This window comes from Trachypithecus francoisi, unplaced genomic scaffold (genome assembly GCF_009764315.1).
Source record: "Trachypithecus francoisi isolate TF-2019V2 unplaced genomic scaffold, Tfra_2.0 Lachesis_group3, whole genome shotgun sequence".
Lineage (NCBI taxonomy): Eukaryota > Metazoa > Chordata > Mammalia > Primates > Cercopithecidae > Trachypithecus > Trachypithecus francoisi.
The window spans coordinates 19,500,568-19,523,838 of record NW_022681468.1 but is presented as its reverse complement, the minus strand read 5'-3'; positions in this window follow the sequence as shown (position 1 = coordinate 19,523,838).

Sequence of the window (23,271 nt, the reverse complement as noted above, 5' to 3'; positions counted from 1 at the left end):
CAACCTCTTGCTGCATAGAATGTGCCAAACCTGAAGGAGACGGTTCTTTTTCTACTCCAGGCTATTCTGGTTTTCACTGACTCAGGCAATGACTTCAGAGTAAATCAGTAAAGCTCAGGATTAAGTGACTCAGTTACCCTTGTGATGTGTGCCAAAACCTGTAATAAACTCATGCAAAAAGACCCACGTGGGTCAGTTTTCATCAGAGAGCAGGAGATTGGCATTTAGATCATCATGAATTCCTGTCCATATTAGGATGGGCAGTTTTCCGGTGACTAACTTGGTGACACAGCAACAGTTTGTAATCATCACACCAAACCACAGCTCAAGTACTTACTTTTTAATGATTTTATGGGGTTGTAAACCTTAGCTAACTGTCCCTTCCCTATGTTCCTATAGCATCTGTGCCAGAAACTTATAAAATCCCTTATATCGAGTTGAAAGTATCTGTCATGGTGCCTGTCGGTAAGTAGGCCACCAGTTCATAGATGGCTGGAAGCGGCTTATTCAGTTTTGTATCCCTGGTTCAAAGTCTGTGTCTGACTGGCTCCTCTTGAACTAAAATCAGCCTCTGGCCTTATATTCATTACCCCCTAATAATAATTTTCTTCTTCCTGCGTAGTAATAGAATGTCAGTGGGGCACATTACTGCCCAATGAAAGAGTGAATTTCCTGGCTCTTCTTTCACCTAACTACAGCCATGAGACTAAAGTAATGCCCATGCAATGTGAGCAGAAGTGATTTCGCCATTCTGGTGTCTTGTTATTGAAAGGATTAGGGGTGAGCTCCCTGTTTGTTTCTCTCACTATTGCTGCTGGGAGATGGGGAGAGCAAGAGCAGCCAAGTCCAACTCCCTACTCAGTGGAAGCCATGTGTGAGGGACGGCAGGGCTGTCTAACAACCCCACACTGTCTACTCCTCTGATTGCCGTATAAAGGAGAAATAAATTTCAGTCCTCTATAAGCCACTGTGTATCAGGTTTTTTGTTTGTTTGTTTGTTTTTTGTTTTTTGTTTATGTACTAGCTAATATAACACTCCATTTCCAAATTCCAAATAAATAAAGAGTCAGGGGGACAATAGGAAACAAATGACACCTACACAAAGTAGAATAACTCAAGGAAGATGTGCTTACAAAGTGATTATTATAAGGGTGTGGTTGTAGGTAAACCAAAGGAATAGTGCAGCACCCCAGGACTAGTAGTATCTGAGCTGTTAGCACTCCCAGCTCTTAAGAGCTGAATTAGGGTATCAGTTCCTCAAATTTGAGGGAGAGATGGTTATGACGAGTTAGAATGCTTGAGAGGATTAGTATCTTTCAGTCAAGGGGCCTCTCTGTCCAAGCCAACCTCACAGAGAAAATCAACACCCTGACCTCACTCTTCTCCCTCACTCCTCTCTGCCTCCAGGGCACCCCACTGGAGAACAGGAATCAAACAGGAAGCTGGGCACACAGGAACCATATTGCTGCAATACGGGTCAGCTCTAATGGGCAGAAAACAGCCTAGAAAAATGTGGAGAATGTTTCTCAAAGAGCACATGAAATATATCCAGCTTGAAGCATAGCTCTGCTCAACAAATGAGGAAAACAAAGGCACAGAGAGAATAGCATTATGTTCTGCTTTTATGTCCTCATCTAGGTTTAAATGTGGGTTTTAAAAATTAATTTCTAGGAAGCTGCCCAATTAGGAGTTTGGTAGGGCGTATTTCCTTCTGTTTATGATAATGCAATGACGGATTTGATACACAATTCAATAAGCATTCCGTAGATATCAACTAGGTATTAGGCATGACATAAGGCGCTGGAAGCTACAGTCTCAGCACTAGTCCCTCAGGATCTGATAAACTAGGTGTATTTCATAGCGAACGTTTTCCTGCAGTTCAAGTCAGAGTATCCTTAGTGGCTTATGCCATCTTCTTAACAATCTTCTTAAGAGAGATGAAGCATGATGATGAAAGCTGTCCACATGTTTATTAAATTCATATTTAGTAAATTCAGGTCCTTTGAGAGAAAGTGGTGTCTGGTAATGATATACTGAACATAATCAGCAAAAAATATTGCAGCTAAGACTTCTGGAGAAACGAAAACACTCTAAGTCATAATGTGATAGAAACCAGTCAGATATCTTGTTGGAAAGCAACAGAAATCAAAGTTGACTACCTTAATCAAAAAGAGACCTGACTAGAGAGACGTCAAGAGTGCATAGTACAGATGAAATCTGAAGGATCAGGCATTAAAAAAAGGGAAGAATCTAAATACACGAATTAAGTAGAATATACACCAGTCTGCTGTCATAAAGAGATGCCCAAATGTTGAAGGTTAGACTTGACAGACTCTATTTTATTCTCCCAGAAGAGAGTCAGGCTAAACCACACAGTTAGATCAGCCCTTTCCACCAAGTCAATCCAAAATCCAGGTTTCTTCCCTTTTGTTGTTCGGTCACCCTCTAATATGTTATCCTTTTTCACAGGGTCAAAGCCCTATTGTTACAATGACCTCATAGATACCTGTAGAAAAGAAGGAAGAAAGGACAATTGGGGCAAGAAAAGGACCGAGTGGTTGCTCCATCTATTCTGCGCATATGCAGTTGTTTGAAATTTAGTCATTTGACTGCACCTAGATGCAGGGAAAGATAAAAATATAAGTCTGTTTATCTTTAGCCATGTGCCTAGCTTAGTCTTAACCAGAAATAGACAAGAGCTCAGTCACAACAAGGGAACTCCAAATGTTTGGCTGAGCAGAAACCAAAGCAAACATTACCATGTAGAAATAATCTGGTCCGTGTTTCTCCTTGGCCACTACAATGAGACTGACCTCTTAATGTCTCTATAGATATACATCATCCACTATAGTTTTGGAATTTCAAAAAAGAGTGACTTACTGACCTGGCCAAAATCAATGAGTGCCTGTATTAGTCTGTTTTCACACTGCTGTAAAGAATACTACCTGAGACTGGGTAATTACAAACAACAAAGGTTTAATTGACTCACAGTTCTGCATGGCTAGAGAAGCCTCAGGAAACTTACAATCATGGCAGAAGGTGAAGGGTGAGCAAGCAATTCTTACATGGCGGCAGGCGAGAGCAGCACAGGGAAAACTGCCATTTATAAAACCATCAGATCTCATGAGAATTCACTCACTGTCACAAGAACAGCATGGGGGAAACTACCCCCATGATCCAATCACCTCCCAGCAGATCCATTCCTGGACACGTGGAGATTACAAGTCAAGATGAGATTTGGGTGGGGACACAGAGCCAAACATATCAGTGCCCAACCATGGATACACTGAGACAGGATGAAGGAGGGCATATCATCTTCAAATTTCATAGTAGGATGCACCACTAATACCTACCAAAGATAAATGTGATGAGGAATGCCCCAAACTGGAAGCCAAGGAGGAGGGTATTTGTTTTCATTTGTTTGTTTGATTGATTTTGAGAAAGAGAGTACTCACTCTCCCAGGCTGGAGTTCAGTGCCATAATCATAGCTCCTGGCCTCCAGGATCCTCTGGCTTCAGCCTCCCAAGAAGCTGGGACTACACACACCACCAAGCTCAGCTAAATACTTTTTGGTAGAGAAGGGGGTCTCACTGTATTGCCCAGGCTGGGCTCAAATTCCTGGTGTTATGTAATCCTCCTGCCTTGGCCTCACAAAGTTCTGGGATTATGGCATGAGTCACCACACTTAGGTGAAATACAGTAACTGGTATTAGAAAGATGAAATCTACTGTAAGACATTTCATTATTAAAAAGTTACCTTAAAATTTGTCTATAAAATTTTAGTCCTTCCCTTCATTGGTTCATTCATTCTAGCTCTATGCACTGTAAATTGTGAATTACTGGTGATGCAATGCTGGAAATGTCATTATAAACTTTTGACTAAATTTTTGTTCCTTAACAAAAGAAAAAAAAAATCATGATTTTGGTGTATTATTGAATATTCTTAATTCAATAGTTTCTAACTAATGTCATAGAAATAATCTGCAGGCACATTGCTACAGTAGTAGAAAGAACATGATTTTGAAGTCTGACAAATTTGGATTTAACCCGTGTAATGCAGTTTAGCCAAATAAGTCTACCTCTTTGAGTTTTGTTTTCTCATCTTTACAATGGAGCCAATAACCTTACCATATAGGGTAACTTTAAAAGCTAAATTAAAACATGAATAAAAACTGCTTAACATGTGGTAGGGATTTGCAATTATCAAGATCCCCCAGCTATGCTTCATTTAGTTGCCAAGATAATGTGATGGCTATTTTAGGGATATAATATATATTCCAGTTAAAAAGCATTGTTTCTGGCCAAAAAACATATGGCCAATACACATGAATAACTTGAATTGCATAGGCAGTTATTCTAATGAGTAATTCATCCTCATTTAAATTATGGTTTAAGCATGTCTGGAATTATAAACAGTTAATAGTGTGAATTCTGATTGACTTAAATAAGTGGATCAGCTAACGTGCAAAGATGATCTAACCAATTTGTATCCCAGTAGGAATTTCAAAAATACAAAAGCATGACTCGGCCGGGCACGGTGGCTCAAGCCTGTAATCCCAGCACTTCGGGAGGCCGAGACCGGCGAATCACGAGGTCAGGAGTTCGAGACCATCCTGGCTAACATGGTGAAACCCCGTCTCTACTAAAAAAAAAAAAAAAAAGCATGACTCATACATACAATCATAGAATAACTGTATGCCTAATAATTAATTCAAATAATTAATTAAAGATGGAATGAGTAAGATGATGAAGGTAGTTCAAAGCATTTCAGGAATCATGATGTAGTTAGTATCTGCACTCCAAACGAATAGTAAACCACAAGTTCAAAGAAATATCCCTTCTCCAAGATAATTAAACCTGTGTGATCCCACCTTAGTCCATTTGTGTTGCCAGAAAGGAATACCTGAGGTTGGGTAATTTATAAATAAAAGAGGTTTATTTGGCTTATGGTTGTGTAGGCTGTACAAGAAGTATGGTACCAGAGTTGCTTCTCATGATGGCTTTAGGAAGCTTTCACTCAGGGTGGAGGGGGAAAAAGAGTCAGAGTGGGCAGATCACATGGTGAGAGAGGAAGGAAGAGTGAGAGAATAAGGTGCCAGACTTTTTGCAACAAGCAGCTCTCTTGAGAATTAAGAGTGAGAATTGACTTACTCCGTTGAGAATGACAACCAAGCCATTCATGAGGATCTGTAAAACCTGTAAAACAACATTCTGATATGACATTAAAAGGACATGGACTCATCCTTTTTGCTTTATTTCCAAGGTTTTGATATATTTTTCCTAACAACAGTAAGCCCATTGTTGTTTGACTATAGCACTTCAATATGGGTGCTGATTAACAGCCTTATTTGGATTATTAAAACAAATTAACTGCATACATCCCTGTTTTCAACTTTGAGATTAACCGATGCAACAATAGTCAAAATACCACATTTATTATTTAAATCATTTTTCTAAGGGATGCAACAACTCCCTCTTTCTCTTCACTTCCCTTTCTTATATTCTTATAATTTTATATTCCATTGAAAACAAAATGACATACATTCAACAAGTTTTTGAACAGCAATACAAATTAATAAATTTCTACAAAGTTATTAGTAATGGGTTATCCTCAAACATTTATGTACAAGAAAACTCTCATCTGCTCCATCTGCCCATAGAAACCTTTGCAACTGAAGATAAGGAAAATCAGAATATTTTAAGATTCACATCCTCTTAAATAAACTAGAAGTTTAGGTTTTAAGTGACAAACTGTCTGGTAGCTCCAGGACTGGCCTAAGGCAAAAGTATAAAATCTGTGAATTTATACTGTGAAGTGTGACTTCTGTGTTCTCTAACCCTATTCCTGGATCCTCCACTTTCCTCAGCCCATCTGTCCATGTCAATATTCACTGATCTTGGCTATTCAATCTACTCTCCGGTGATACCCTGCTCTGGGCTGCTTTTTCTAGCAGATGCCTGAGACGTGAGAAATTTCCCATCTGAGGGAATAAGAAATGTCTATGCCTGTGTATATCTAATTCATTGTACATGCACAAATCCTTCTGTAAATAATTTCTGTTAAATATAAAAAACTGGTGCTGATAAGTCAGTTCTCTCCTCATCTAATATAATAGCATGTGGATGCATGGGAAGTATTGCATGTGTGGTTGTACCCATTGCACACACTTACCCTGCTGGTAAAAAATAATCAGTAAAAGTGAATTTTTGGAGGAAGTTTGCTTCAAGATTCCTCTACAATAAGCAGTCTTATTGGAGTTGGCCCTTATTGACTTAGACACTGCCTGTTGATGTTCAAACTAACTCTAGCCTTCATCTTCATTAATGAAGTCTTTATTATGCCATGACATGATATCAGATCAAGTATCTTTTTTTTTTTCTTTCATCTTCTCAGGCATTGAAGAGTCCAGACACATGGAAAGGTCTTTTCAGTAAGAGAAATGACTTGAAAAGGTAATTTAAAATGACCTATTTCTTAGTAACTATGTGAGGGCAAGTTTTCAATGCATAACACAACCAGGGCACTCCATATAGCCCCATGCATGCGTGGGTGTTTCAAACTGATTGTTTTCCCATTAAAAATCTACCATATATTTTATTCATTTCAAGGGAAAGTAAATTATGATAAAGGAAACTCACTACTATACCATGGGCATAAGTTATTTCAAGTAAAAATGTATCAACTGAATATCTACCATATACTTGCACTCCTGGTGCACTCCTCATATTGCAAATACAAATACCATACAACATACAAGAGGTTCCCAGACTTTCTTGGTTTACAGCACCCTTAGTCTCTCATTAGGTTTTTTCCTTCAGTGAAAAGAAAAAAATACCAAATTCATTTATTAAATAATAAGTTCCAACATGCTTGGTAAGTACCATATTTATATCATAACAACTTAGCCATTTGAAAAATAATTAATTGAAAGAAAATACATTTTTATTTTATTCATATTTATTAATAAAATGTATACGCCGGTTGAACACAGCACAAATTCTCAAACGTTGAGGTCAAATTGGACACTGCTACCCTCATTTTTGCCCGTATTTCTTTTGCACAGTACTTGTTTATTATCATGACCATCACCAAAAAAAGGAGTTTGGGAAAAAGGTGATGTTATAAAAAGAGATATATCATGATCTAATATTAAAATTGTGAACTACTTGATAAATTTAATAAAATTTGGCCCAAAGCTCCCTGCATACATAGTGAATTGTAACCTAACTGAATATGTAAACAAATTGCATTCTAACCTGAGGGTATATTCTTGCACCAAGTAACCAGGTCTCAGCCAGGCAGCCAAGGTTTCAGCCAATCACAGGCTGCAAACTTCTCTAACACTAAGGCAAACCTCCAACTGTGACCAATCAGGCTATTTCTGTATGTCACTTCCTCTATCCATCTGTAAATACTGCCTGCCCATGTTGCTGGGTGGAGCTCCCTGTAGCTTTCCTAGTTCAGGCACTACTGGATTCATGAATTGCTTCTTTGCTGAAGCAAACTTTGCTAAATTAAATCTGCCTGAGAAAAGTTTTTAAACACACCTCAAGCAGCTTGTAGTTAATGCAGTGACTGACAAATCCCAACTGTCATTCTTTCCCTTGATATTTAAAGTAACCAACAGCATCTGTGTAGATTCACTGTGATACCTGGGAGTGCAACAGTGTACAGTTTGGGGGCCATGTCAATGTATACTACTATTTAAATTCTCAAAGAATTTAAAATGTATTAAATGCTAATCATTTCAATAACTACCACAAAAATAAAAAATACGTTTACTGAGACCAGTATTTGGAAAGATGACCACTGGCAAAAAAAAAAAAAAAAAAGGTGAATTTTAAGAAGAATCCTGAAGTTTGAGTAGCATTTTGACAGGTAAAGATGGAGACAGTAAAGATGTAGGGATTGTAATGTCAGAGTTATAGATCATTATGAATGTTCTGATGCAGGTTATGAGCAGACACTGTAGATGGAAAGACAAGTAACACACAGATATGACCCTTAGAAATCTCATTCCACTAAAAATAGCATAGCAAGTTGCCTAATCTGATGCAGGACACATGGCATGGGAGATAGACAGTAGGAAGAAGTTATCAAAACTAAGGCTAGAATATGGATTTTGCCATATTTAGAATACCTTCAATGCTAGTATAAGGAATTAATAGACAATAGAAAAGAATTTAGACCTCTCTTACTGTCATTACTAACAAACCATTGGGTAATATCAACTAATTATCTTACTACCCATATGTGACCATAAAAAATTATCGAGGCAGGCGGATCACTTGAGGTCAGGAGTTCAAAACCAGCCTGGCCAACATGGTGAAACCCCACTTCTACCAAAAATACAAAAATTAGCCAGGAGTGGTGGTAGGTGCTTGTGATCCCAGCTACTTGGGAGGCTGAGGCAGGAGAATCACTTGAACCCAGGAGGTGGAGGTTGTACTGAGCCGAGAACACACCACTGCACTACAGCCCAGAAAGAGGAGCAAGACTGGAGAAAGACTCCATCTCAAAATAAATATATATATATAAAATATGTATAATATGTATAATATATTTATATATAATATATTACATATAAAATATATACTATATAAAATATATGTAATATATTATATATATACACACATGTATACCAAGAGCAGAATTTGCTTCCTATAGCATGGGCCTATCAGATTAATAAGCAAAATTTCCAAACCAGAGGAGTAAAATATCCTGAAATTAAAGGAAAAATATTGTTATTATTATTATTGAGCTCAAGTCATCCTCTCACCCCATCTCAGCCTCCTGAATAGCTGGAAGTACAGGCATAAGCCACCACACCTAGTTAATTTTTGTATTATGTTCTAGCAAAGGGGTTTCTCCATTTTTGCCCAGGGTGGTCTCAAACTCCTGAGCTCAAACTCCTGAGCTCAAACCATCCACCCGCCTCAGCCTCCCAAACTGCTGGGATTAGAGGCAATGCACCACTGCGCCCGGCCAGAAAAAAATTATTATTATATTTTTATTCATTTTCCAAATGAATCATGTTTCACCAACTATTGCTCTCTATGTCTTTCCAAACCAGAATAAATGTATAAGTTCTGGCATAATAAAGCATATTAACAATTTTACCTATCACTTTTAAAGGTGCTTGGGTAACACAAACATGATTTATAATTTAGGAGATACTGACTGATACGGTTTTAAGCTTAAGTGGAAATTATTATGTCCATATATTTAAACGTTTACTAAGATTTATCAGAAACCCACATGGCCTAGAAATATACACATACTGAGCAAGAAATTAAAGTAATCCACAAAATATTATAGTACTTCATTAAAAATAATCTCCCTCAAGGTGTTATTATCAATTCATCAACTAAATTGTAACACATAATATGCATGACAAATAATTTATTGTAACTGTCTTAAATTAAGATGAAGTTCTTGATGGATTAAAGACTTCAGAAACATTGTCCTGAATAGATATCCTGAATAGAAACCACAAAATTGGCCCTGGGGATTACAGTTCTAAAACCTGGCTTGAACCTCGTTAGTAACAAGCGCCAGCATAACTGAGATATATATGGATAATTTCAAACTACCAATAGATCATCAGATCTAATCTCTACAACTATCCATAAGGGTCTACTGATGATATTTCTTTTATTGATGAGGAAACTAAAGCTCAGAATTTAATTGATGGCTGAAGATTATAGTTCACAAAAGATACTATAATTTAGGGCATCTGACTCATATTTTGTAGGTCTTCTAATATATATCTTGCCACAGGTAAAATAATGATAGATCACCAGCTGTGACTTGCAGAGCTCTATCATGTTTTCCAGCCAATAAATGCATCTTCTCTCCCCTGACAGGAGTGCAGAGATCTGCCATTTTGGCCATTTTCTTGAATTCAATCATTAGATACCTTTCAAAATGAAAATGTTAACTTGGTTGGAGATAATATATGTGAACACTTTTAATACACTTCTTGACATATAAAAAGCATCCAATAAATGCTTGTTATTATTTTTTAATGAATGCATTAACACTCAGTCTATTAGTAAGGAGTCATTTGTCAAATTAACTGTCACTTAACAGAGTACAGTCAGAGAGAATAGGACAAAGAGATAAATTTGATTGGGAATAGGGAAGAAAAAAATGTGTCTGTTCCAAATTGCACACTGATTCAGAGACGCTGGCAGATGGGTTACTGTGATGCTTTCAGTATTGATGTTATCGAAGAGAGAAGGGTACTGCAGCCATGCTTTACCCTCTTCATGGTTTTTCTTCAGGGCGGTCATCAGGGACATTTTTCTCCTTCCTTGCTCCCTTCTTTTTAGTATTTGAGTGCTGACAATCTGCTGTTAGTTGCTGACTCGGTGTTATGGCAAGTGACAATTGGAAGGCACCATTCAAACTTAAAGAAAACATAAGAATCACACCAGCACTAGGTTGCCAAATTCCAGATCTCCATTGGCTCACCTATGATAGTTTCAAGGGTTTGAAAATATTGCCTTAAGAAGCTGGATGTGACATCTTGTGTGTATTCATCTTTGTCTTTCTTTTCATTCAATGTAGCTACATAAACTTCCATTAACTCTTTTCAGAAAACATTTTCTAGCGGAAGTTCATAATCTGTCTTCAGCTACGATCTCTTTCCTAGCTTCTCATTCCTCACCCCCACTGGCAGGACCATCTGCACTCTCTCTCTTCCTGAGGAAGAGTCCTTTGTGCCAATTCCTTCTCCCTTTCGCACATCTCACTCCATGGAAAAAACGTACAGATATAATTTTGAAGTTATATCTTCGAACTGGCAGGCAACTTTAAAACACTAGAGTTTATAATAACTCTGGATAACATCTTCCAAATCTGATTTATTTCAAATCATTTAAAGCCAGAAGAACTACTGAGTCATATAAGCCAGAAACCCAAATTTTGCCATGTAAAATCTCCTGCAGACTCAACTATAGACACAGACTTTGTAATAATGAATGACATGATCATCTCCAGTAAGATTACTGGGTTCTGTCTATCAAGTTCAAGTCAACAAATCCCTTTCCGAAGGGCTTAATTCACTGATTTTAGGGATTTATACAGATAGTGAATATGTTCTCTGACCACTGAAAAAATTATCTGCTGCCTAAAATAGTTATATTCTCTCCTCTTCCTCCTCAAGTTTGTTTCACCTCTGAACACTTTAAATACTTGTTTATCACAAATATATGTTTAAGTATAATTGGGTGCTTATAAAATGTTAAGCTCGATGACTTTATATGGAACTTTGAATATTATTCTCAATGACCACCTGGAGTTACAGGGCTATAATGGAAAATGAACAGTTTTCAAGTCAAAGAGCCCATTCAGGGACTCTTCATTTTGACCACATACTGCAATCATCTCAGAAACTTTTAAAAATGCAAATACTTGGGTCTCTCTCAGACAGATTCTGATTTAACTGGGATACAGTGTGGCCTGAGCATCTGAACTTTTACAAGTTTTTGGGTGATTCTAATATGCTGGCAAGGTTGAGAGCCACTGCCCCACAGCAAGGAGTTCTGCCATGTGCCTTTTGTCAGTGATGGACACTGATACATATTAGACTTGTTACATGTTTTTAAAATGTAGAGAATTTAGTATGTGTACCTATTATGGGCCAGCAGCTCTGCTAAGCATATTGCAGTATCTCATTTTATTCTTAAAATAATGCTATAAAGATGGTATTTATTATAATTGCTAACCTTTGCCAAGATGACAAACTAGTAACCAGGCATGTATATACAATGAGGCTTGAGATAAAAACTCAGAAACAACCAAGCTGGGGAGCTTCCAGTGTGGCAAACACAACTTTGAGCTGGGATTTGGGAGGGGGCCACCCTGACTCCATGAAGACAGAGGTTCCTGGGCTTGAGACCCTTCCAGATCTTGTCCTCTGTACCTTTTTATGTAGTTGTTCATCATTATAGAGAATGTACACTTATTATAACAAACTGTAATAGTAAGTATACACACACACAAAAAAGTTGGCTGCTTCTGTTCCTAGTAAATACTGGAGAAGCTCCTGAAGCAAGAGAGAGCAAGGATCTAAACAATGAACAGCACGCCTATCAGAAACTCTAGCAGAGTCTTCTGGAAGATGTATGCAAAGACAGGAGGGGCTGTGATGTAGTCTGGAGGAGAGATGGACAGAGGCAGAAACGAAGGGGGGTTTAAAGAATATTTGGTTCTGCTGTTGCCTTTTCGCCAAACCTGCACCCCCTACACATGCTCAGGAGAAAAACAGTCATTGGTGACAGCATCACCTGAGGAATTGACAGCCACCACAGCCTGAAGAGAAACAATGGCACAGACCAAACACCCCACTGGGATGATGTGTTGATGAATCAGATCTTGGTGACCAGCTACTCTCAGTCTTGTGTTTCTCCACATCCAAACTTCTAAGGTTAGAAGAAGGCATCTTGGCACTTTTGCATGCTGAATCTTTTTGAACTTAAATGTGAATTCCTAACTGGAAGAGACCCTCACTCAGTGAAGTGAAAGCAAATGAGTGTTGTCAAGAGTGGTCCCAGAAGACCATAGCTCAGACCATTTACTGTGCTTAAAACTGGAATTCAGAGCACTCCCTTCAGTTATGAATATGGAAAATTACATGCACAACACAGATAGCAATAACTGTGACTGTGTCACTAATTGAATCACAGATATTTTCTTATCACATTGCAGTTGTTCAAAATATCCTGAAATAGCCTTTACTCATATAACTCCTTCAAAATTACAGCAATTAATTATCAGGAATGCTACTGGATTTTATTTAGTGCATCAATAAAAACATGTCAATAATTTTAACAATGTGTTTTAATCTTTCTTTTTTTTTTTTGAGACAAAATCTGTCTCTGTCACCCAGGCTGGAATGCAGTGGCGTGATCTCGGCTCACTGCAAACTCTGCCTCCTGGGTTCAAGCGATTCTCTTATCTCAGCCTCCCAAGTAGCTGGGATTACAGGTGTGTGCCACTATGCCTGGCTAATTTTTGTGTTTTTAGCAGAGACGGGGTTTCGTCATGTTGGTCAGGCTGGTCTCGAACTCCTGACCTCTGCTGATCCAAAGTGCTGGGATTACAGGCATGAGCCACTACACCCGGCCTGTTTTAATATTTTTATAACAATTTCAATATAATTGATTTTCTTAGTAACCACAACTTATGCATTCAAAAAGTCTTTAGAAGGGTTCCATAGGCTTTCTCAAGTTTGCCAAAGGGGTCCATGGTCCAAGAACAATTAGAAAACCCTGCCTTTCTCACCAAAATAAACATAGAAGGATCTTTGGGTCTATTACAATACATAGTTCCAGACTATGGTAGATGGTGAATTGATAATCAGCATTAATTCATACCCCTCCTAATTTGCCTTTCTATCCTGCAAAGACTGGAATACCATGAACCTAAATCAACCAGACTTCCGGTAGAATACCTGCTAGCTCATAAGATATGTGCGTGTGAATGCATACGTGTATATCTCTAGACTCCCCATTATCTATACTTACATCTCTCTGCTGATAAATGTGTGCACAGGTGCATGCACACACACTACTTTTCAGAGTGTGCTCTTCTATTCTCCCACCAGCAGAATTCTAAATCCCTATCATTTGGAAATGTCCATTTTTCTAACTTTTGCCAGTCCAGTGAAGGAATTTGAGAGAATCCAGACATTCATCACTGGAGGAACGGAGGAATGAAATATAGTGGTGGCATACAACAGAATAAAAAGTAGATTTCTACATGCACAACACAGATAGATATTTTAAAACATAATATTGAGTGGAAAATATTTTAAAAAGTGAGATATATTGCACAATATAATTCATGTAAATTAAAGTTATATGCAAACAAAGCAATAATATGTTTTACAAGAACAGATATAGATAAAATAATACACCAAAAAAAACCGTTTGAAAACTAGAATAATGGGGCTGAACAATGGAAATAAAAATGAAATCAGTAAATGTAACAAGAAGAATCTTACATGCATCGACGACAATAGTATCTAATGAGCTGAGGAAGATGATTCATTCAGTCCTCTGCGTCTTAGTACCTCCCTCCACAAAACAAAACAAAAAATAAAAACTAACAACTCAAAGGGTGAGTGAGTCTCCCTAACTTATACAGATAAACAATGATGAAGGTAAGTTTTAAAGACAGATCTTGTTTTCTCAATTATGGCAAGTAAGAGGCACACACATGGCACTATGTGAGTTTTCGTTTATCTTTCAGTTTGGCCATTGGGACTACTGCCTGAGGTGGTTGTTATATATAAGCATTCCTGTTCTCTAGAAGAGAGTAGTGAGGCTCATAGATATCCCCTAACAGGTTACACAGTTAGGAATTCAAGCCAAGTTTTTCTGACTTCAAATTTCATGGCTTCTGATGTACAGCATGATCTCAATGAATTCTCCTGCCACTACATCCACTGTGTAGTTTCATTAGCATTTTATATAAGGTGTGACTTTCCAAGTAGCCACACTGATAATTAAGTCTCTACAGACCTGTAGAGTTAACACTAGACAATAGGTCCCTGTTCGTTCCCTGTTTCCAAAACGTTCACCAACAGCAACCTTTGTTTCTTTCTTTCTTTCTTTCTTTTATATTTTATTTTATCTTGGAAGTGAGTTGCCAACCATGGCTGGAGAAACATTTCTTTTAAATGGTATGGTCTGTCCATATATTTTTGTATGGCCATTAACATTAAAGAGCAGTCAGCTGCATTTAGGGAATGTTCAGAGAAAGGTTTGGGGGCACTGATACAGAATCATCTTTTCTATTAAATGTGAAATAAAATTTGTTTTTTTCATTACACAAAGAAATAAAAGATCAGAAGTGATTCAAGAATCTCAAGTGGATTGTGAAGGAAAAAAAATAAAAGAATGGGGAAAAATGGCAGGGAAGCAAAAAAAAATGTTTAGTACAATTTTTTTTTTAAATTAAAAGTTGTCCTCAGTGAAATTTAATTACAGAGACCTGAGGGCAGAAATTTTAAAAATAACGTTTCTCTTTCTTCACAGTTGGTCTGCATAACATGACACTCAAGACTTCCAAGTGTTCTTCTGGAAGTCTGGGCAATACATGTTCATGGCATTCCAGCCTTTTGCCATATAAAAGGCAAATTAGGAGGAGGCATGAGTAAAGGCTGAGCATTAATTCACTATCTACCATAGTCTGCAAATGTACATTATAGTAGACCCAAAGATCCTTCCATGCTTCTAGTGAGAAAGGCAGTGCCCCCTAATTGTTCTTGGGCCATAGAACCCTTTGGCAACTTGGGAAAACTTATAGAATCTTTCTCAAGATTTTTTTTAATGCATAAGATAAAATTCATGTGATTGCCAAGGAAACAAAATGAGCTCAAGCAACTCATTTGTTTGCAGAACACACACACACACACACACACACACACGTTGTTATTTATTTTTTTTATTTTTTTTATTTTTTTGAGGCGGAGTCTCGCTCTGTCGCCTGGACTGGAGTGCAGTGGCCGGATCTCAGCTCACTGCAAGCTCCGCCTCCTGGGTTCACGCCATTCTCCTGCCTCAGCCTCCCGAGTAGCTGGGATTACAGGCGCCGCCACCTCGCCCGGCTAGTTTTTGTATTTTTAGTAGAGACGGGGTTTCACCGTGTTAGCCAGGATGGTCTCCATCTCCTGACCTCGTGATCCGCCCGTCTCGCTCTCCCAAAGTGCTGGGATTACAGGCTTGAGCCACCGCGCCCGGCCACACACGTTGTTATTTATGGAAGGGTTGAGAGGCTTCTAGGAAAGCACTGAAAATCACCTGGGAAAAGGTAATGTCATCTCTTCTCTAATTAATGTGAAAGATGGGGACAATTTCTAAATCTTGAAGGAATAAGAAGTTTCAGTCGTGCCAGAAACAGTTGCCTTCATCTGACGTTTAAGGGAAATAGATCCAGAAGGACTTGATTCTACCATCACCTTGCAAAGGATATTCAAGGCAATCGATATTACTGTACTTAGGAAAGAAACCAGAATGTTGTAACTTTTACAAGTCTGTCTATTTAATCCTTCCTGATATCTTCTGACCACCGATGCCCCAGCCTTCCTCTTCCAGCCAAAACTTCAGTTTTGCTATAAATGCAGAACAGGTTGAATTTTTCCAGTTCTAAAAGGAAGATTACATTTGCATTTCCAATATGATATGTATTCCTTTCTTAGAAGAAAAGGGTCTTTGAAATAACAGAAAGGATCAAGCAGCCAAACCCAAGGCATGACAGGATCACACCTTGCCTCTCCTCCGTTTCTTTCAATGATATCCAGCAACTATCACACTGCACTCATACTCCCGAGAAAATAGGAACAAAAATTATTGAAATAATTTACTACATAAATACTTAGTGATTAGTTACTACAGCCAAGACACAGTGCTAGATTCATGAACTATCAAGAGCAATAGGTATAAACATAGCTCTTCTCTTAATTGAGACTAGTGTTTAGCAGACACAATTTGTTTTTAACAATTTAATGAGTGCCTATTTTGTACTATATAGTATGCTAGGTACTCAAGATTATCTATTCTATTTCTCGTAACAGCCCATTGAAATAGGTAATACTGATGTACTTTGCAAATTAACAAAAAAAAAAAAACCATGACTCAGGAAAAACAAGCCATTTCTCCAAGATTACAAAATTGATAAGCAAAAGAGTCTGAATTCCAACAAAGTCTACCTGATTCCAAGTCTCATTTTAAGTATAACCAGTTGTTTCTATGAATAGGCCTCTTTTCTTCATTCTATTACCTATATTTTGGTTTGCTGAATTTTAGTCAGTAACAATTTATACTGTGATTTATTTTTGTTTTTACTTCATCCAGATATTTCTAACAATGTCTTAAAACTAATACCTGAATCCCTAAAGCCTTTTAGTAACCGCACTTGTCTCTCAAACTGTCTTTTCATGGTCCACCTGCAATATAGGGGATGTTAGGATAGCATTTGTGCCTCTTCTATGGAATAGAAAATTCACTTCCTTCATCCTAGACATTGAAACAAGACTGGTCATTTGCAGTATTGCATTAGAAACTTGGATATTATTTGATTTCCTAAAGAAAATTGCTAATCAACTACATGGAGATGTTTTCAAAAGTTTGCTTTGATCTAATAGTTACAACCTGATAAGATGATTCTTTTATAAATCAAATGTTATTTCTTGCAGAAAACTCAGACATACATCTAAGGATGTTTTTCATGATCTCATCGAAGCCACTCCAATGAGGAAAGAAACAGAGAATGCTGGGCCTTTTTCATCCAGCATGAGCAACATGAACTTGAAAAAGGGTAATGTGCCAAGGATTCAAATAAACACACTTTCTTGTATCTGCCCTACAAATGCAAAGTTGTCTCCAGGCTTTGAACTTAATCCAGCAGTAGGCAGGACCACCTACTGTTTTCTCTCTTTGTTGACCTAGTAGAGATGATTCATGCATTGATCAAGAAGGGAACAACCATCCATCAAGGTAAGAGCCTTTGGCTGTACCAAACATCAGCAAACCCAGCCAGCATGCTCCCTACATTAAAGTACTCTAGCACATTCATTTCAAACCTGCACCCTGTAGATATATTTAGAGCAGTCCCAGGCTACTGTTCTACAGACAAATAAATCACATTTAATAGGTACTGTGCAGCATCTAATATTATCTACATATCTAATCCATAAAAATTACCATCTTATGGCAAACTTTTCAAACACCCTGTACCTTAGGGAGAAAACACACACACACACGCACACACAAATATACACACACATGATATTAGTGCCACTGCCAGTAGAGTTGATATTAATTTGCAGTATTAATTAGTGTTAGTAGTAGTATTAATACACAACACTAGTGCTAGTAACAGCATTAATACAGTAAATTAAACAGTTTGGAGCATCACTCATTTATCAAGACACAAAATCATAGACAATCAGAGTTGAAAAAGCTTGTTTCGTTGTTGCTTCCTACCCAGTTCAGGATCCCTTTTCTGCAATATTAAAACCCAAAGGTCACTTGGTCTCTGGTTTTACTCTCAAGCAATAACAATAAACCTGTGTTATAAGGTCCATTTCAGTTTTGGATAAGTCTAGTTGTCAGAAATTTCTTCTACATAACCCAAGTCTTATATTTTACATTTTTTAACCATTGACCCTAATTAACCCATTAAGTTTATAGAGAAAAATCAAATCCCTCTGTCACATGACAGCATGTCAAATGTGACCATAATTATTACTTTGTCAATTTCTCTGAGTATTTTCAAGGACTTCCTTAAGGTCACTATTCCTAGCAATTCCAATTACTTTGCTCTTAAATCTGCCATTTCTAATAGACTTAGCATTTCCCTCAAACTGTAGCCTCTTTTATTTTTTGTATTGTTGCCAAGAGTATGTAGGATTAGTCTTAGCTGTCTTGAGACACTCATGTTTCAGAGTTGGATGAATTTTTTTTCTTTTTTTTCTCTCTTTTTTTTTTTTTTATTTAGATGGAGTCTAACTCTGTCACCCAGGTTGGAGTGCAGTGGCACAATCTTGGCTCACTGCAACCTCTCCCTCCCGTGTTCAAGCAATTCTCCTGCCTCAGCCTCCTGAGTAGCTGGGACTACAGGAGTGCATCACCAGGCCCAGCTAATTTGTGTGTTTGCAGTAGAGATGAGTTTTCACCATGTTGGCCAGGCTGGTCTCGAACTCCTGACCTCAAATGATCAGCCCACCTCAGCCTCCCAAAGTGCTGAGATTACAAGTATGAGCCACTGTGCCCAGCCTGGATAAATTTAAATAGCTCTAGTAAGGGGAAAATTTTTTAAAAACAATTTATTTTAGAAAAATTTCAGACTTACAAAACAGTTACACAAGTAGCGTAAAGCATTGCATTATGTTTTTCTCCAGATTTCTCCAAGTGTTAACAACATAACCAGAGTATAGTTTTCAAGGAAATTAACATTAATGTCATACTATTATCTATAGACATTTTATTTCAAATCTATCTTTTACCCTACTGTTTCTCATTTCAGATCCAATCTAGGATCATCTAGGAAATGAGAAATCTCACAGCTCACCCAAAGCCTACAGTGAGTGAGAGTTACTTTGTGCATTTCACCCTATGATTCTACCCTTTACCCTACCCCAAAACAAAAAGGGTTCTTCAGAAGTTTTATTTAATAAAACATCACTCTGATAAGAGGAATGAGAAATTAGTTCATAGCAACTGGCAAAGCCAAGGTGGTAACCATGATAAGCAGCTTTTACATACGGAGAAATCAAAGGCTATTTCATGTGAATTAAGTAAATGTCCCTCAGTGCTCCTGGAGCTGATTCACAGAGAGGCTGAGATGTTATCATGACTGTGCAGAGGAGCAAGGGAATTTCAAAGAAACCCAAGGCATTAATTAAAGCAATTAAAACTTCTCTTTTACCGTAACTAAAGGGGAAAGAGCAGCCTTCTCTCTTAGTGTGTGCCCGTCCTTGAGACATTCTTCCACCAAAACCTACAGAAGGATCAGTACCTCCTCCCTAGATAAGTCAGATGTGCACAGGAATCCGACTCAATGTCTGCCCTCAAAAGTGAAACGTTGAATGCCGATCTTCATGCAGTTTCTGACAAATTAGTGTACGTCAACTCCTTCAGAAGCATTTCTAATTAAAAATATTTACATACCCACAAACATACATGAATTCACAAACATACACACATACATATCCTGAAGATGCCACATGTATTTTGTGGGTTAACTTTACACAAAAAGGGAATAATTAGGATGAACTGAAAGCAGAAAATGGTAAAACAACCATGGATTTCACTGAAGAAACTGGAAACAGCTTCTCACTGGCTGGAGAAAAATATTGGATTGAGAATTCTACTCTTGATCTTGCAGATGACAGGTGCTATAAGCCCGAAGATGCTGACAATCTAATGGCAGAGATAGGTGTGCAAACATAATTGTAAGACTTTGTGCTAAATGCAAAGATAGTGGTGAGTACTGGGTAACAGAAAGTAGGACCTTGTAAGGGGAGAAGAAACTATAAATTAGAGCAGATATTAAGTATTTATTATGTGGAAAGCAGTTTTGTGACAGCCCCATTTGTTAGAGGGAAGTGTGACTAAGCACAATTTAGCCAATAATGAACACTGGTGACCAGTATTTGACTTTTTCTCTTTCTCATTAAGAATGACTCTCTCCTCCTAGCAAAAACCTATCACAGGCCAGTCTTCCTTTTGGGCACAGGCTCTGTCTCCTCTACTTACTCAGGATCCTGCTCCAGCAACTGCTCCCTCTCTTTCCTATAGCACAACTTTTCCCTACCTTAGTGGACTATTTTCATTAGCATATATGCAAACCATCATTTTCCCTTCTAATAAATAATAATACCCTCCTCTAACTAAAGTTTCTTTCACTTACTTCCCAATTTATTTTATTCTTCTTCTCAGAAAAACTCCTGAAAAGAATTATCTATACTTGATTTCTTTAATTTTTCTACTCCTGTTCCCTCTTAATTATATTCCAATCAGGCTGTCAGCTATCAAGATTACCAGTGGCCTTTATTTTAAATCTAGTGGCCAATTTTAACCTATACAACAGTAATTAGAAGAATGTTCAACACAGGGCAGGTGCACTAGAATTATTTGTTAAGTACATGGATACGTGAATAGAGGTGACATATAGTCAAGAAGGTCTTTTGAAATTGTACAACATAGGACTACATATACACAGAGTAAAGATGTAAGGATAATATTTGCAAAACATACTTTCAAAGATGCTTAATACACAGGGCACTGTGGCTCATGCCTGTAATCCCAGCACTTTGGGAGGCCGAGGCGAGCAGATCACCTGAGGTCAGGAGTTCGAGACCAACCTGGTCAACATGGTGAAACCCCATCTCTACTAAAAAAATATAAAAATTAGCCAGGCATGATGGTGGGTGCCTGTAATCCCAGCTACTCGGGAGGCTGAGGCAGGAGAATCACTTGAACCTGAGAGACAGAGTTTGCACTGAGCTGAGATCCTGCCACTGCACTCCAGCCTGGGTGACAGAGCAAGACTCCGTCTCAAAAAAAAAAAAAAAAAGTTGCTTAATGCATGAATAAAAAATTTTACCAACCTATTAATTTTTAGGCATGTTGACATGGAATCTGAATCACGCAATAGTCAGATGCGTGAAAAAAAACACCTTTCGCATTTTAAAAAGCCCATGTAAACATCATAAATGTAAAATGCTGTTTTGTAACAATTAAATTATTATGAATTCATCTTTAGTGTTTTTAGATCCAGAGAAAAGAATATTCAAGAATCCCAGACTCACAGAAAAATGAAACAGAGAAAGAGGAAGGGAAGTGAAGGGTGTGAAAGGGGGCTCTAAAATGGTTGATAGATAACCATAAAAACAAGAACAATAATAACACAACTAACCTCTTGTGAGCATTTAACTATGATTCAGTTACTGCTTTATTCACTTCGTGATTTTATTCAATCCCATCGCCAACTGCTATGGTGTGAATGCCCCCAAAATTTCATATGCTGAAACTTAATTGCCAATTGGATCGTGTTAAAAGGTAGGGCCTTTAGAAGGTGATTCAGTCATGAGGGCTCCTTTAATATGGATTAGCAACCCAATAAAAGGGCTAGAAGGAACTGGCTAGCCCCTTTTTGCCTTTCCATTCCCTCTTTCATGTGAGGATACAGCATTTGTCCCCTTCAGAGGACACAGCACTCATGGTGAAATCTTGGAAGCAGAGACCAATCCCTCATGAGACATTGAACCTGCCTGAGCCTTGATCTTGGACTTCCTAGCCTCCCTAACTGTAAATAATGTATTTTAATTCATAAATTATCCAGTCTCTAGTATTTTTTATAGCAGCATGAACAGATGAAACACCAACTCTTTTAAATAATTGTAATTAGTTTCCCTAATTTAGGGATGAACAAACTGAAGCCTCGAAGTTGAAGTAACTTGTCTAAAATCATACAGATTATAAGCACCTGGTACAAGATGGAGCCAGGATATCATCACAAAAGAGGCTGTACTAAGTCAGACTAACAGGACTAACTTAGAGGTCAGAGTCTACCAAAGACACAGAGCATTTCACATAAACCTCCCATAGGCAGATCTCAAGAAACTCCCTTCGACTTGTTCTTTGTGATGAATCAACTAACAGATCAAGTATCAGGACATGTGAGTGGCAAATAAATCAAGATGTGATTCACATTATTTATGGCCCTCACCTAATATAGGGCTTGGTATCCAAAAATGAAAGGCTGTGTCATTAGACCACATTCTTATAAAAGACTCCTCTAGCAACACATATAAAAACAATTAATTAAAGAAAACCAGTGAATGCTTTCAACCTCCACAAATTAAATTAATTCATAATTAATAAGATAACAGCAATTCACTAGGCTGTAATATTTTAAACCAGCAAATCAGGGTAATAATGAAGTAATCAATTTTATCTCTTATAACAAAGAGACCTTAACACATAGTTTATTTATGTGAAGGAAACGTGGTCAGCAACCCGTAGGGAGTGAATGTAAGAAATAAATTAATCAAAAGGATCCTGAGGAGAGAGATTTTCTGTTTCAAAATCAAAGGAGTCTTTCTTCCAATGGAATTGACCTCTCTATTCTTCAAAATGTGAATATAGATAAATAATGAATAACTTACCTGCTGATAGTCACCATCTATGTTACAGGCACAATTATAGAATTTCTATAGTATAGGATTTTGTGGAGGCACAAGCTGTATTGCTGTGTAAGTATAATTTTGGAAGAACTATTATTCTGCAAATAAAATATTATATAGTTATGCCTGAAACTGTTGCATGTAAGAGTACAGCAGTGGTAAGAAGAGTTCATGAAAAGAGAAATCAGAAGTAAGTTCTAAAATGTGTCTTAAGCACAGAAACAACTGGGCCAAATTTGGGGGACAAACAGGCAGTTTATGCAGAGTCATATACCATTTCAGGAGTCTGAAACTTTTGTTCCAGAAGAGTGTGAAAGCAGATGTTACTATAAAGAAAATTCAATCAAAAAGAATTGGTCAAAAAATTCTAATAAAAGATAATTTGTGGTTCTGGCAAGAAATCATTTAAGATTTAAGACTAGGTATCCACAAGCACATCTCACTATTATGATCACATGATGGCTTAGTGACATGAACCAGAAACCAGGAATATCAACATTCTCTTTGCCAAACTATGTGCTCCTTCCTCCTCATGTACGTATACGTCTTTCAATGACATACCATTTA